The sequence below is a fragment of the Rhinolophus sinicus genome, chromosome 2 (assembly GCF_057876585.1).
Source record: "Rhinolophus sinicus isolate RSI-liver-muscle chromosome 2, RSI-T2T, whole genome shotgun sequence".
NCBI lineage: Eukaryota > Metazoa > Chordata > Mammalia > Chiroptera > Rhinolophidae > Rhinolophus > Rhinolophus sinicus.
Window position 1 is genome coordinate 54348904 of NC_142502.1, and position 15886 is coordinate 54364789.

General features: G+C 42.9%; 1 long non-coding RNA gene across 3 annotated transcripts; it reads right to left on the reverse strand.

Annotated features, from left to right (window-relative positions):
- Positions 1-8663: 8663 nt before the first annotated feature.
- On the reverse strand, positions 8664-15623 carry LOC141571687 (uncharacterized). 3 transcript variants are annotated; one of them, XR_016020218.1, is made up of 4 exons: positions 14364-15623; positions 10891-14277; positions 9412-9452; positions 8664-8774 (listed from the first exon to the last, which is right to left on the reverse strand). It is a non-coding gene; the product is annotated as an uncharacterized LOC141571687 (long non-coding RNA). The 3 variants fall into 3 exon arrangements; XR_012496693.2 differs by lacking the exon at positions 8664-8774 and adding an exon at positions 8893-9167; XR_016020217.1 differs by lacking the exon at positions 8664-8774 and adding an exon at positions 8893-9167 and having other exon boundaries at positions 9412-14277.
- Between the last annotated feature and the right edge of the window lie 263 nt (positions 15624-15886).

The window sequence follows — 15886 nt, forward strand, 5'->3', positions numbered from 1 at the left end:
GGTAACTAACTGCTTTTCTCTTTCTGCTTGTAAGATTCTGTCCTTGTCTTTAAGCTTTGGTATTTTAATTATGATGTGTCTTGGTGTGGGCCTCTTTGAATTCATGTTTGGGACTCTGCACTTCCTGGGCTTGAATATCCATTTCCGTCTCCATGTTAGGGAAGTTTTCTGTCATTATTTCTTTTTTTTCTTTTTTTATTTCAGTTGCACAAAACAAAGTAATACTTAGACGTTTATCATTTATATCCCTCACACTGTGTCAACCCCCCTTCCCCCATCCATTCTCCCTCTGACATCGCACATGGCCATTACATTTCCATTGTCTCTATTCCTAATGCTGTACTCCGCTTCTTGTAAGTATACACACACACACACACACACACACACACACACATATTTGAACTTGTAGTTGACATTCATTATTGTTCAGCTTCAGCTTCAGGTGTACAGTGCAGTGATCAGGCCTCTACGTCATCCCTGAGGTGGTCTCCCTGTCATTATTTCTTCAAATAAAGGTTTCAATTCCTTGCTCTCTTGCTTTTCCTTCTGGTACCTCTATGATGCGAATCTTGGTATGCTTGATGTCCCAGAGACCGCATAAACTCACCTCATCTTTTTGGATTCTTTTTTCTTTTTGCTGTTCTGATTGGGTGCTTTGTGCTACCTTCTCTTTTAAATTGCTTATTCAACCCTCTGCTTCATCTAATCTGTTGTTTCCCTCTAGTGTATTCTTCATTTCAATGATTGTATTCTTGATTTCTGACTGGTTCTGTTTTATTTTTTATCTCCATTTTTTATGTTTTCTGTCTCTTTGTTGAAGTTCTCCCTGAGATCATTGAGCATCCTTATAATCAGTATTTTGAACTCTGTCTGGTAGATTGCTTTTCTCCATTTTCTTTAGTTCCTTTTCTGGAGATTTATTCTGTTCTTTTATTTTTCTCCCCATTTTGGCTGCCTCCTTGTGTTTGTTTTTGTGTATTAGGTAGGGCTGCTGTGCCTCCCAGTCTTAGTAGAGTGACCTTATGTAGTAGGTGTCCTGTGGGCCCAGGGGTGCAATCTCCCTTGTCACCAGAACCGGGCGCTCAAGTTTTGCTCCTTGTGTGGTTATGTGTGTCCTGTTATAGTTGAGCGTTGGTTGCTGTTTGCACATCAGTGGGAGGGGTTGACCCGCAGGCTGGTTGAGAGGACTGGCTGTGACTACAGTGGAGTAGCTGTGGTACAGACACTGACCCTACAGGGTAGGGTTCACATTAGCAGAACTCTGGTGCCTACTCAGTATGCCCTTTGGGTGTGTCGGTTTTGGAGGTGGCAGCATGATTCTCCAGCTTGTACCAAAGCTGGCCACTGGGCGTGCCAGCCCCAGTACCTTCTGAAAAGGGATCTGCTGTAAGCCAAATTCAGCTGCAGACTGTGCCCTGCCCACAGCCACCTAGCATGAACCGCAAAGCAATCCACTGTGCTCGGAGGTGCCTGGAGAGGCCAAGCTGCAAACCAAGGCCAGCTGTGGCTAGTTTAGGGCTTAGGGCTTTTCAGCCAGAGGTACAAGACATGCGGGAGGTAGAAGCTGCTTGTTTGGGTTTTGTGAAACTTTGTGATATTTTAGGAAAGTCTGCAAATGAGCCAAGGCAGGCATTTTGTACAGGAGAGTCACTGCACGTGGCTTAGAAGGGCCCACAAGTTGGGAGGGGCGTGGTCTCAGATTCTTTGGGGTGGGGCCAGGTTGATGGAGACTTAAATATGGCGGCTGCCTGCGTCTGCACGCTGAAAAGGGGGGGGGGGGAACTCAACAGAGAAACAATGGCTTCTGTCAGCTCCTCCATCTGGGAGATAGCTGCCCCTCCAGCCCTTGCTCTACAACCAGACAACTCAGTTCCTCCCCGTCTGTCCCTGGCACCTTTGGAGCTGCTGCCCCAGCGCTGGAGCTCAGAGCAAGTCCGTCAGCAAGTAAGTTCTTGCGCAGGCCCTGTATGAAGAACACCTTGGAGTGCAGCTGCCTTCTGGCTCACTCAGCCACAATTTCTGCTGATTATTAGAAGTTAAGGGGGCTTCTCTCCCCGGCTCTGAAATCCTGACCGGGGAGGGGGAGCTTTGTGTGGCACTGGGACCCCTCACTCCTCTGGCAGGGTGGGGACCTCCTCAGCCGAGATATTCCACGTCTCTCCCCCTCCTACCAGTCTCGAGGTGGCTTTTTATGTATGTCCTTATTTGTAGGGCTTCGGTTCAGCTAAACTTTAGGTGATTCTCAGTGATAGTTTTTCTGTGGTTCAGTTGTAATTATGATGTGGTTGTGAGAAGAAGTGAGCACAGCATTTACATACTCCACCATTTTGACCAGAAATCTTTTTCCATCTGTTTTAGTCTATTTTTTAAATTATTTGTCATACTTTGTTTTGAGTTACGGCAACTTAAAGTTGATATTTTACTTCAACAAGTTTTACTTAATTGAAATTTGAAACTCCAATTATGAATTCAATGTTGGTGAAAGGAACCAGATTTACATTCCCGTAACATGGAGTACTTACCTTCATGTGATACCTATTTGATGTAGTTACATAAATAAGTAATAGCATTCATGGTTTCCTCTAAAATTAAAATTCTTCTTGATTAATAAACAAAGTAAAAGGATAATTTATTCTTAGCATCCTCTGATACATGCCCTCTAAAACCAATACATGTACTGATAGAGGATTTTATGCCATAAAAATATGCCTGACTGGAACAGTACTGAGGTTATTTAGACAATAGGTCCAAAGCATTTTGCAAACTAAAGGAATAAAGTAGCTGTTGCAATGTTTACAACATTTTTAGTCAAGTAATATTAAGCCACAGTAAAATAGTCCATTTATTTGGACATTTTCTCCTCCCTGGCCTAGACTTCCCTGCTTGTTACTTACTGCATGGTCTGGTGCCTGGAAATGCCCCATGTGCCAGTACTCTGTCAGAAATGAAGGTTTGGGTCACCTCACAAGGTAAAGAACCAGGACCAGCAGAGGTGTTTTCTAAGGGCAAAGGGAATACAAACGAGGTAGTGGAAGATGGTAATCATGAATACCAGCTACAGCCATGTGACCAGTTATAGAAACAAGGACTGATTGTCATGAGTATTTCCTTATTTTGTTATGAATATGTTTGTGTGTGTGTTTGCATAGTAGATATCTTTGTTTTCTTCCTTTTTTTTATCTCCTTATCATGTAATATCAGATGTGTGTTAGGTAGAATTATGACCCTCTTATTCTCTTTATTTGGAGGTTAACAATGGAGATTATTTGGAGGTTACGTATTGTTTCAGGAGTTATATATGGATACCAGGTTGACAAGGGGTGCACTTGTGATGGTTAATTTTATGTGTCAACTTGGCACCACAAAGTGCCCAGGTATTTGTTCAACCATTATTCTGGGTGTATTTTGTGTTTGGATGAGATTAACATTTAAATTGGTAGATTTCAAGTAAAGCACAGTGACCTCCGTGATGTAGGTGGGGCTTTTCCAATCAGTTGAAAGCCTAAATAGAACAAAATGTTCAGCCTCCCTCAAGCAGGAGAGAATTTTCCATCAGAGTGTATTCAGACTTTATCTTCAACATTGGCTCTTCCTGATTCTATAGCAGATTGCCTTTGGACTCAAACTAGAACATTGGTTCTCCTGGGTCTCCAGCCTGTCAGCCCACCCTGCAGATTTTAGACTTGTCAACCTCCATAATCCCATGAGCCAATTCCTTATAATATTGTATAAATATATATACATATATGCATACATACACATTCTATTGGTTCTATTTATCTGCAGAACCTTCATACACTTCCCAACAAGGCCAAAAAAAGTTTGTGACCTACAAATTATAAAGAAGGAAATAATGACATTTTATTAACTGGATTCAAAACATTTATCAAAGCTAGCATACGTTTTCATTACATATACTTCGTTGCAGAGATCTAGTCACTCACTGACCTTTAAGTGTGTAGACTTTTCTATTACCATGCTCTTGTCTACCTTACAAACATCTACTTTGTTTTTTAATAAACATCACTTTTATAGGACTTCTGCTTTTTATGAACTTGAGACCCATGATATTTAAATTAAATATCATTGCAGACAATTTTTGTAAATTCTATTAGTTAACATAACACTGATGCACAATGAAACCTATTTTCAACTTTATGTATTACCAATAATGGTAGCTGAATTTATTTCTTATCAAATACTAGAAAATGTTTCTGTTGTTTATGGTACTACCTAATATCTATATGCTAACTACAAGCTAGGAAGTAAAATAAAAGTCAGATTAAAATATGTTGGCTGCTGTATTCATTAAGTCAATGACATGAAATTGGGCCACAGAAAAAAAGTACAAAATTATGATAGGTATTTGCAGAATCACTTCAGAAACTTCTGTGAGATATTGAGGCTCTGTAGAACAATTTACAAAACAACATACACAAAATTAGAGTATAGCATTAGTAGGCTGTTTATAAGAAATAAAAAACAATTTTTTGAAGTTCCTTCAAGGACAAAAGATAATGGATGTTTTTATAGTTTGCATCTGGACTAACTCTATTAGCATCATTAGTGGTAATGTATTCCAGAAGCCATTTAATGTAATTATGCAGATAATATTTTTTTCATTAAGAATGTTGTAGAATTTCAAGTAAGTACAGTTTTTAGATGAAATCTTTTAATCTTCTAAGAGTAGTTTTCTATAAAGGTCTATTACCTGTACAGTAAAAAGTAGGGAAACTAGTTTGAGACTAATAATCTTCACTTTTGCAACTCACTTAAACAGTGATATAACCTATTTCTTTAAGTTGCTAACTCAAGATAGAAAAGAAAAAGAGCTCTCCAAGTACGCTTACTTTTAGTTCTTAGATTAGAGGTGTTTAAAATATAAGTATAACTGTATTAAAAGTACATTGATTATAGTAGACACTTATTTTTCTCATTTAAACATCTTTTTTCTATTTTTTGCCTATTCAGCCATCTTTTAGCCTTTTTAAAAATTAGTTTCCAGTGTACAAAGATACACAATAGTTAGACATTTACGCCCCTCACAAAGTGATAACCCCCCCATCTACTACCCCTCTGACATCGTATATAGCTGTTACAATACCATTGACTATATTGCCTGTGCTGTACTTTACACCCTGTGAATGAATATATATATATACACATATGTGTGTGTGTGTGTGTGTGTGTGTGTGTGTGTGTGTGTGTATCATATAGTTGACATTCAATATTATTCAGCTTCAGCTTCAGGTGTACAGCGCAGTGGTCAGGCATCTACACAGTCCATGAAGTGATCCCCTGATAAGTCCAGTGCCCATCTGGTACACTACATAATCTTTACAACATTATTGGTTATATTCCCCGTACTGTATTGCATATCCCCGTGACTATATTGTGATTACCAATTTGTACTTTCTCCCCCATCCTCACCCCCTCCCATCTAGCAACCATCAGTTTTTCCCTATATCTCTGAGTCTGTTTCCGTTTTGTTTGTTCATTTATTCAGTTCTTTAGAGTCCACATATAAGTGAAATCATATGGTATGATTTCTCAGTCTGACTTATTTCACTTAGCATAATACCCTCTAGGTCCACCCATGTTGTTCCCAATGGTATGATTTCATTCTTTTTTATGGCCAAGTAATACCCCATTGTATAAATGTACCACAGTTTCTTAATCCAGTCGTCTACCGATGGGCATTTCGGTTGTTTCCATGTCTTGGCTGTTGTGAATAGCACTGTAATAAACATAGGGGTGCATATATTTTTTTGAATGAGTGTTTTGGATTTCTTTGCATAAATACCCAGAAGTGGAATTGCTGGGTCATAAGGTACAGTAGTACCTCGGTTTTCAAACATCTCTGTTGACGAACATTTTGGTTTATGAATGCCGTAAATTTTATGGATCTATGGTGTCATTAGATAGTAAAATTCATGTTAAATTTGCAGTTTTAGGGTTTGATTTTAAAGGTCTGGAATGGATTAATCCATTTTGCATTACTTTCTATGGGGAAACCGTGCCTCAGTTTTCGAACGTTTTAAAACTCGAACTGTCTTCTGGAATGGATTACGTTAGAAAACCGAGGTACCACTGTAGTTCCATTTTTAGTGTTTTGAAATACCTCCAAACTGATTTTTATAGTGGCTGCACCAATCTGCAATCCCACCAACAATGTATGAGGGTCCCTTTTTCTCCACATCCTCGCCATCACTTGTTTGTTGATTTATTGGTGATAGCCATTCTGACTGGAGTGAGGTGGTATCTCACTGTGGTATTTATTTGCATTTCTCTAATGATTACTGACATTGAGCATCTTTTCATATGTCTGTTGGCCATCTGTATGTCCTGTTTAGAGAAATGTCTCTGCATGTCCTCTGCCCATTTTTTAATTGGGGTTTTTTTTTATGTTGAGTTGTATGAGTTTTTTTATAATGTTTGGATATTAACCCCTTATCAGATGTATCATTGGCAAATATTTTCTCCCATTCAATGAGATGTCTTTTTGTTTTATTAATGGTTAGCCCTTCCTGAACCACCGCCCTGACTTTGGGGAAACACCCCTGTGAGATTCTTAGGATGTATGGTTTGGATGGAGTAGGTTCCTTGGTTTTAGAATTTGGCATTAGAATTTAGGATTGACCAATCAGCACACACACACACACACACACACACACACACACACACACATTGTTTAAAAAGATGGGCAATAAGACTAATTCTGGGCCTCAGGTGGAATTCTTCAAGCTGAGGCTCTTTGTAGTACAGAATACAAACCTAACTTATATCATCAAGCCAACAGTTCTAGTCACCCGAATGAGTTCACCTACCAGGAGATGAAGCGAGACTGACTCAGTCCTGATGATGCCATTTGTCCCCCTGGGTCGAGTCATTGCAGAAGTTTTCTGTTGCATGATCCAATAAATTTCGTTTTTGTTTTTTTGTTTGTTTTTGTTTATTAAGTCTGTTTGATTTAGTTTCAGTTACTTGCAAGTAAAAGAATCCTACTAGTCATATACTGCTGTTTTACAGAAAATATTCTTACAAGCAACTCCTTCTCCCACCTATTTCCTATAAAGCGCAGGTTCCCTTTGTCTTTTCCTGTGTTCCCTTTGCAGAGTACCATCCCGCTTCTTCCTGCCAGATCACATCTCATTTTGTTAAACGCTGATAGATCATTTTCTTATATTACCCTTTATAGTTTTGAATTCTCCAACTAAGAATTTCAGTTGTTAGCTTGCACATAATATTCGTATGCTTCTGTTGTGCTGGAAATTGGTATGTATTTGTGTACTTGGATTGTAAACTCCTGAGGCAATTATAAATAACACTGATACCAGAGTAGTTCAGGGTTCCCCACACGCTTAGTAATAAGTAGAGTCATTTGGACTGGTTGTTTGAAATTTTTCATTTAGTGTAAAGTACTTCATTGACATTTGACATACGTCGGAGGACTGCGAGTTGGGCAGGAATGGCACCCCGAGAAATTTTAAATACTGTATTTTACCATGTGCAGAGCTAGTAAGACTTCCTTTTGTGAACATTTTCTTATGACTTCACCTTACAGTGCAAATATGCCAGATCTATAGCACAAGCCCATTCTCATATTATTCTTTCTTTCAGTTACTTATTGTATTGTAACCACTTCAAAATATATGGCTTAAAACAATAATGATATATTATTTCCCATGATTCTGTGGACTGTTAGAACAGTTTTGTTCTTGCCCAAGCTCACTCCTGGCTGCATTCAGGTAGCTGGTTGGCTGGGCTTGGGTTGAGCTAGGTTGTTGGTTGAGGCACATCTCTCCTCTTTTTTCAGCGATTCCTAGAGTGCACAAATAGGAGTTTCAAGGTCTCCTAAAGAGACCTTGTAAGCCATGTAGTCATTCCTAAGGCTGCAGTTTCTTGATCAAAGTGAGGACCAACCCAGCTTATATAGAACTGAGGCGAGGGGGATAATTCAACCACTCAACCAGAGTGGCAAAATCTCATCCCAGAAAATGTGCAGAATGCGGGCTATTGTTGTGACCATCTTTGGAAACAATCTACCTCACTGTTGTTTTTGTTTGTAATGGAATACAAAACTAGTATGCCTTTTATTTCCAAATCCTCTTCATGCATACAGTAGAATCCTCCCTGAACCATTTAATACATATAAAAGTACTAAAAAAAAAAGTGCTTTTCACTGGGAAGTGTATATTTCTGAACTGGCAAGTATTAGGACACACAGTTATGTGTAAGTACACACCTATGCTAGGCTATTTTCTTTGGCTTACATACACAACTAAGCTGATCATTTGTAAAATATATAGGTTTTGCTCTTATGTGTATATCTTAAACAAAACACAAACATTGCAATTACTATCCATTCTGCCTTTTCCTCTCCTCAACAGAACTTCAGTTTTTGCAAATATAACTGGTCAGGCCTCTGAATCTATATATTGTATTATGTAACTCTGAAAAGTGTAGCAATGTATGTATCTAAGATGTTTGTCTTTTCCATTTGAGATATTTAACATTTTTTTCTATGATGTGTGTTTTATATAATTTATATAAAGTTTTAAAACATGAAAAACTCTTAAAAATAAAAATATATGTATAAAAATATTTAAAAATTTATTGATGGCAAATACTAAATTCGGGCTGGTGGTTACTTACCTTTGGTGGGAAGAGAGTAGGCCATCAAGGAGCCATGACTGAGGGCAGAATAACATACTGGTGATGTTTTAGTTCTTAAATGGTGTACAGGTATTTGTTATATTTTTCTTTAGGTATTTCTATATGAAATAGAGCAAAATTATAAAGAGAATTTAATATTTCATATTTATCATCTGATTAAGACACCATTCAAATCTATGATACATGGAACTATTTCAGAAACAATTTTTTATTGGATTCTAAAATGTTGCTTCACTATACAGATAATTCTGATAATTCATTCCCTGTGCAGGACCATTTCACAATACTTTTTTCTCTTCTTTCTAAATTAATTATGGTAATGACAAGCACAGAGAACGGCAGCATTCAGCAGCTTCTCCACTATGCACATACATACCTTCCAATTTGGAGGCAATAGCCTCTCCAGTCTGCTTACTTGCACCCAAAAGGACTTTTATGTAGTACATTTTATAAAATACAGCAAGGGGTGGGGTGGGCTGGGAGTAGTATGTCTACATTTGGAAAAAAAAAATGCTTGCAAAAGGACTCCAGAAAACTTTAATTCCCTTAAATAATTAGGGTTAAATCTTATTCTGACAAATATTGCAGAAAATCATTTCTCATTTTTTCCTAGTATCCCCAAAATGTTTATTTCTAACAAATATTTACAGGTGAAAAATTCTTTTCTGAATACTACTTAGAAAGATTCGACCAAAAAAATAAGTAAATAAATAAAAATCAAAGTCCTCTGGTTACCTTGATTTTAAGTGGAAAGTAGAACAATGTATGTTGACTATCTGTGGTAAACAAAAGAAGAAAAGAAATTATATGCACGTCATTTCATGTACTGTTTTATAAGCCAGGAAGTTTCAGCTACTTCAAACTATATTCAAGAGAATATTGATTTACAGTATTCTACTTTTCAAATTGCCTTCCTTTCTTCCTAACTCAGAGTGATCCAGAATACCATTCTGAGCTTTTGAAGGCTAGGAAATAGAGAGGGGGGTTTTCACTTTAATTGGGAAGTAGTATTAATATAAACAAATATATTATTCCCAAATCCATCCCCTCGTAGTTTTAGTTAACATGTTAAATAAGGAAAGTTTAATGTATGTCTAAATTTCTTTAAAATAGACTCTTTCCTTTAACTCCCTTAGAAGGAAAGGTTTGGATAAATGTATGTGGTAGAAGAGACATGAAAAAAAGAAGTGATATGGCTCAAGCAGGCTTCCTTCTGGGAAGTTATAGAAGCCTGGTTGCAGTCCTTAAAGGTTTCTCAAGACTGTACATAGTGCGTACTTCATATGAACAATGTGTGGCCTATGGTTTGTGTTCATTTTCTCCTCCTTCCTATTCTCTCGAGCTCTGTTACAGAGGCACCACTGAAGAAAGGGCCCAGCACATGGTAGGAGCTTAGTAACAATTTCCGGATTTGAAATTAAGTTGTTTTTTACTAGGGTCAGCCTTAGAGCTAGGTTCAATAAATAGATAAATGTTGCTGGGAAACCGCTTATCATGATGGCTTTATGATACTGTGTGTGTGTGTGTGTGTGTGTGTGTGAGTGAGAGAGAGAGAGAGAGAGAGAGAGAGAGAGAGAGAGAGAGAGAGAGAGAGACTAGTGAAACTAGCACATCTGAAGCTGAATACAATTTCTACAATTGTCCGTTGTTCTCATCTCTCGATCCTTGTTCATCTTATTCCCCAAGAAAGTAATCATGGTCTCACCATGTTTTGTGTCTCTTTTTTAGCCCCTACAGCCATTCTGGCACCATCATCTGCTCTTTTCCACACTTCTCTGACCACTTTGAGTCAGGGCTATTTCCACAGCCCTCTAGCGAACCTTCCAGGTTTTCATCCTCTCCAACCTATCTGATGCACTGCCCCGACTCCCTTCCTGAAGCATGATTTTCATGGGATTGCTCCTCTTCAATAGCTCTTAAGTGCCTTTAGGATCTAATTAAAACTTCTTCAAGACCTTCTACTCATGAACTCTGTACCAGGCTCCCTCAGCAGCTTTCCTGTGAGGGATTCGGGCTCAGTGGACCAAACCTGCTCACCCTCTGCCTTTTCTTACTTCCCTGCCTCATGTTGTGCCAGGTGCCTCCTACCTAGAGTGCCCACTCTATTTATTTCTTCTTTCTGCCAAAGCTCGCTCGCTCTCTCTCTCTCTCTCTCTCTCTCTCTCTCTCTCTCTCTCTCTCCCCCTCTCCCTCATAAAAAAAATGCTGAATTACCTTTGCCTTCCAACTTTGATTATGCCAACTGAGAATCCTATGGATTGACTTTGGGTCTGTCCTTTTGGAAACGCGTGTTCATGTACCTGTATTATTCACGCCTTGTCGTGGGGAGCACTGCCCGCATATTTTGGTTCAAGGGCTCCACGCATTTGGCGGAAGTCCAGCTGTCATCGGGCTAGTGCTTTGGCTTTTCCTATAAGCAGGTGAAGGAGCTAGTGGAGTCCTTGGCTCAGGCCAGGCAGGCATGCTCGAAGAACGTCCTGGTGCGGTCCCATTCCCTTCCCCTCCCGCGAGTTGCGCTGCCTTCTATTCCCCAACCCCGGGCGGTGGAACAGGGGAAGCCTCAGGGGCCTCCAGGGGGTCAGAAGGAAACTAGGCGAGAGGCGGTGGAGCGCGGCTGGGGCAGCGTGGGTAGTGGACCGTAGGCCGCAGGGCATTTCTTGCGGGGTCACCTCCTCGTCCGCACGGGTCCCGGGGTGCCGCGATGCTGAGGCTCCGCTCCTCTTCTCGGTATGGCTGCTCTAGGCCGCGACCGCCTCTCCTGCCCTAGGAGAACTCCCGGGAGAGACAAAGTGTCTCTAAAACTTGGCACTGGCCAGCTGTCCTGCGTTGCCAACCAGGAGAAGAGGGAGGGCAGTCCTGGGGCGACCCAGAGGTGAACCCATCCTCCGCCTGCACTTAGAGCACCCCCCCGGGCCCGCCAGGAACTCATGCAGCCCCCGCCTCGCCTGCGCCCAGCCAACACAGCCGCCCCAGGCTTCAGTGCGCGGCGGAGAACACCCAGACCCTCTTTCCCCAAATCGTGCCTGATTGGGTGCCCCAGAAGGGGCCTCCTGGCTCAAGCAGAGGGAGGGACTGGCCACGGCCACTCTTCCTACGCCAGAGTGGCGGAGGGACCCCCAGGCTGGAGGAAGGGACCATAGGGTGTTGGAAGGATGCCGACAATGGCATGGGACCCCTTGAGTGGTGGAGGGTAGTCCAGAATGGGGGACTGGCTTCTGCCACTGTGCCCCTCCGAGCAACTCTGGGATGTCACGGAGCGCCTATAATACCCAAACTGTCTTTGTTTCCAAGCCCAGAGACTGGATGTGGCTGGCCCTCGACCCCTGGAGCTCTCCATAGGTGGGAGGCCTGGATCAATTCAAGATAAACTGCTGGTGGTTAGTGCTCTTGTTGCTGTTGCTACTTTATGTGTGTGTGATTGGTTTTAAGTGTTTTATCCCAGTATTTTCTTCTTAACTAATGTCGGTGCTGTAAGTGACAGAGAAAAATGCTATAAAAACGTCAAGAGGTTGTAAGATGTTAAAGAAATGGAGTGGTTTGTGGGCTAGCCCTCGCGTCACAGCGGCATTACTGGAGAGGGGCGCTGGCAGCCCTCATGGTGGTTTTATCTACAAGGGGCCTGAACATCCCAAATGCAAATATCCGGTGCAGGGGCAGCCCAGGGTAAAGCTAATCAGAATCCAGGGTGCCTCTCTTGGATAATGCAATTGAGATGTCTGTCCATGCATTTCTCTTTCTCCACGCTGGTAGACATAAGGCTGCATCAATTTTTAAGTTAAAAACATTTCTTGCTGGACAGTCACAGCAGAGGCCTCCACTGGAGTTGGCAACAACAGCACTTGACATTGGACTTGCCCTTCATGTGGTTTCATATATATTATTTCATTTGAGCCTTACTTAAATCCTGTTGGAAAGAAAGAAGCGGTGTTATCCACATTCTGTATGCGAAGAAACTGAGATTTGGAGGTGTCAGTTAACTCCCCCCAGGGTGCTCATACATAAGTGCAGGGCTGGTACACAAACGTAGGTGTTCTGACTGCAGTTCATTTCTATTACTACTGCTGGGTGCAGCCTGTGGTGTCTGTTCTCCTCTTCTTCCTTGGCACATAATGTAGGATAAAGGTGGAGGAAGAAATCACCATTCATGGTGCAAATGCATATAGTGTGGAAGAATGACCAGTTAACTGGGGTCTGAAGGAAGCAAAGTTCAGCTCTCTATGCTGAATTGATACCTTTGGTAGGTGTTTGGGGGTGGGGGGCCTCCTATTCTGGGAAGCTCTTCCATGGATAAATCTCTGTTCAAGTGACAGCTGGAAACTCAGTTTTGAACCCTAAAACTGAACAAACCTACTCTATAGTTACAGGTGGAACCTGAGTCTGAATTAAAATATCCCTCTCTGGTCTCTTATTCCCGATGAAGCATTCTGTGAGGAAGCATTACTTCTAACTTAGTATTCTGGTCTTGATGCCCCTGAAAAGCCAGGGTTCTCCGAGAGACTGAAGACTGGCCTGCCACAGTCCAAATATGTGGGAACCAAGGATTGAGAAAACGATTCTTTCCTCTTGTTTGGGAACTTCTCTTGTATAGAACGTATCGTCTTTCCAGGGGAAGTTTTTCAAATCCCTACTCAGGAACTACCTAAAACTGGATGTTTAGAAACCTTTGTATGAGTCATATGCATACAGTCACCTTCATAAGGCTAGGAGGACTTGGGGGGAAACTTTAGAATGAGGAGGGAGAGGAAGAAGAGGGGGAAAGGAGAACTGGATCTGAAACAAAACAGTTGAAGATTAGGCAACGTAAAATCAAGAGTAATTGTGAGTCGACGCCACTGTGGGGCGCCAAAGTTCTACTCGGCTAAGGACCGCGGCCGTCTTGGGTGCGAGAACAGAAGTCCTGGGGAACAGATGCACTCGGGGAAGAAGTGGCGGGGTGGGGGAGGGAAGGGAAAGGAAAGCAGGGGTGGGGCTGGAGTGCTCTTTATTCTCCAGTAAAAGTCGCCTGGGAGACTTCGTTACATAACAAGTCTGTACGTGGAGGATGAACACTTTGTTAGAAGGAAAAGAGGGTGTGAGTGGGGGAAAGCTCTTTAGAAAAGAAGAAAATCTCGGACCACTGAGCTCACCAAGGAGCACAGACGCTCCTCTTAGCTTCAGAAATTCTTGGGTTTCTCAAACTGGGGCCCTGACCTTTTTTAAACTGGGCGTGAGAAGAGGGGAGATGGATTTGGAGAGGATCTGTTCCCCACAAGCACACCAACTACCCCGCCTCACCTCCCCGCCCCCCCCACGCCCATTTCGGGGCTGTTTCTCCTCTTGGGCGCCACAGGGTTGCCCAATTCCTTCTGCAGCGCCAGAGGACTCCTCCGTCGGGATAAAGGGCGGCCTTCCCTAGTCTGCGAGCTCCCGGGATGCTCAGCCGTCAGCTGCCGGGAGGAGCTGATTTCATTCTGCCGCGGCTTTTGCTGCGGGCAGCGAAGGGCGGAGGGCGGGAGGCCGGCAGGGCGGGGTGGGGGCGGGAGGCAGAGGCGGGAGGCAGCGGCAGACACCAGCAGAGACTGAACGCCCCGGCCTCGCCAGGGTTTATTACATCCCAGCCACCTGCAAAGGTTAGGAACGCGCATTTAGAGACGGGATAATCCGAGTTTAAATATTAACAGTAAAAGCAGAACCGGTGGTATATTTACCTAGAAGTGAGATCTTTTGCCAGGGGAGAGGAGCTCAAAGGAGGCCAGGTTCCCAGGCCTGCGGGCCTGGTGTGACGCTTCCGGGTGGCATCGCAGTCTGGCCACGACCCTCCTCCGGAGCTTCCTTCGGGTGTGGTTAAGGGGGGAGGGCCTTGAAACTGTTTGCCAAGTCTATCGGAGTCAGCCCCGCACAGTTCAAATCTTCTGCTTTGTCATATTCTCCTTTTTAGGGGCCTCCCCGACCAACACAAAAGGTGGCGGGAAGTACGTTGGATCAATAGCAAAGATTGTTATTTAGATAACGAATTAATCTCCCTGTTATAATACTTTTCATAGTGAACTTTGCGCCCCTTCCATAAGAAAAAGGAATTTAAAAGGAAAAAGTCTCAAACAGGATTAAGGTTTTAATTACAATTCCCTATCGAAAAAGTATGTTTGATGAGCTGATCTTATCAATTAATAGTAACATTAAAGCTCAAGAAACAGATTCACAGAAAATATGCTTCAGGGCGTCTTTTAAAAGTAATGCACCCAGGAAACCAGTGGGCAGCAGGCCAGCGTTTCGGATCTGTGTCTGCTGGGACGCGGCCAGTGCGGGACACGCCTGTGGGGCTCAGGCTGGGGCGGGCGCAGCGGGCCCAGAGCTGGGAGACCTGGCCATGCGGGTGGGAGGGAAATAAATAACGGGCGCCTCTTCCAAGCTGAGGCCCACATCAAAGTTGGGGCCCCATGAGGGCCGTGCAGTTCACTGCGTTTGGGTCAGCGTTATATTCCAGGGGCAAATAAAGTAATTTGAACATGCACCAACAGTTTTCCATAAAATACGAGTTAAAAGAAGTAATAGAACTAATCACTGTCTCCTCAAATCAAGTAGAAAACATTTCAATGCACTAATTAGAGCAATTAGAATAATAAGCCTCTGCCTATATGTGGTAAGACAATGTGTACAAACAACTTTATTTAATGTATACTGGTAATCAGCGATGCGTGCCTGCTTGAATGCTTAGCGCAATAAAACTACCCTCCGTCCGCCCAAACAATCAAATACAAATTAGTTTAATGATTGTGCCTGCTGAATGTCTTAGAAATGTACAGGCAGAGGCGAGTAAATAGAAGCATCCTTGTTTGCGTGCGTCCCCGCCCCGGCCGGCCGCGAGGCCGGTGAGTGGCCGCGGGCGGGCGCGGCGGGAGCGAGCAGGAGGCTCAGCGTGCAGGGCAGAGGCCGGGCCCCGCGCCAGCCCAGACCTGCGCCGCGTCAGAGCCGCTGCTTCTGCTGCTGGCCGCCCGCCCACCCTCCACAGTCAGTTTCCCGCTTCTGTGGCCTGGCCACATACCCCAGGCCCCAAGAACCCCTGTGCCCCGTGGGGTCTCACCTCCTACATAGGTGAAAGGCCGCTTTAGAACCCCCAGAGCCCCTCAACGAGGATTTTAAGAATTGATTTCCTCCCACCAGGAGACTCATCCCAGAAGCCTTGGAGTGCTAAGGGGGGTGAGGATGGGGGTCCGTAGTGCTGGGAGTACCC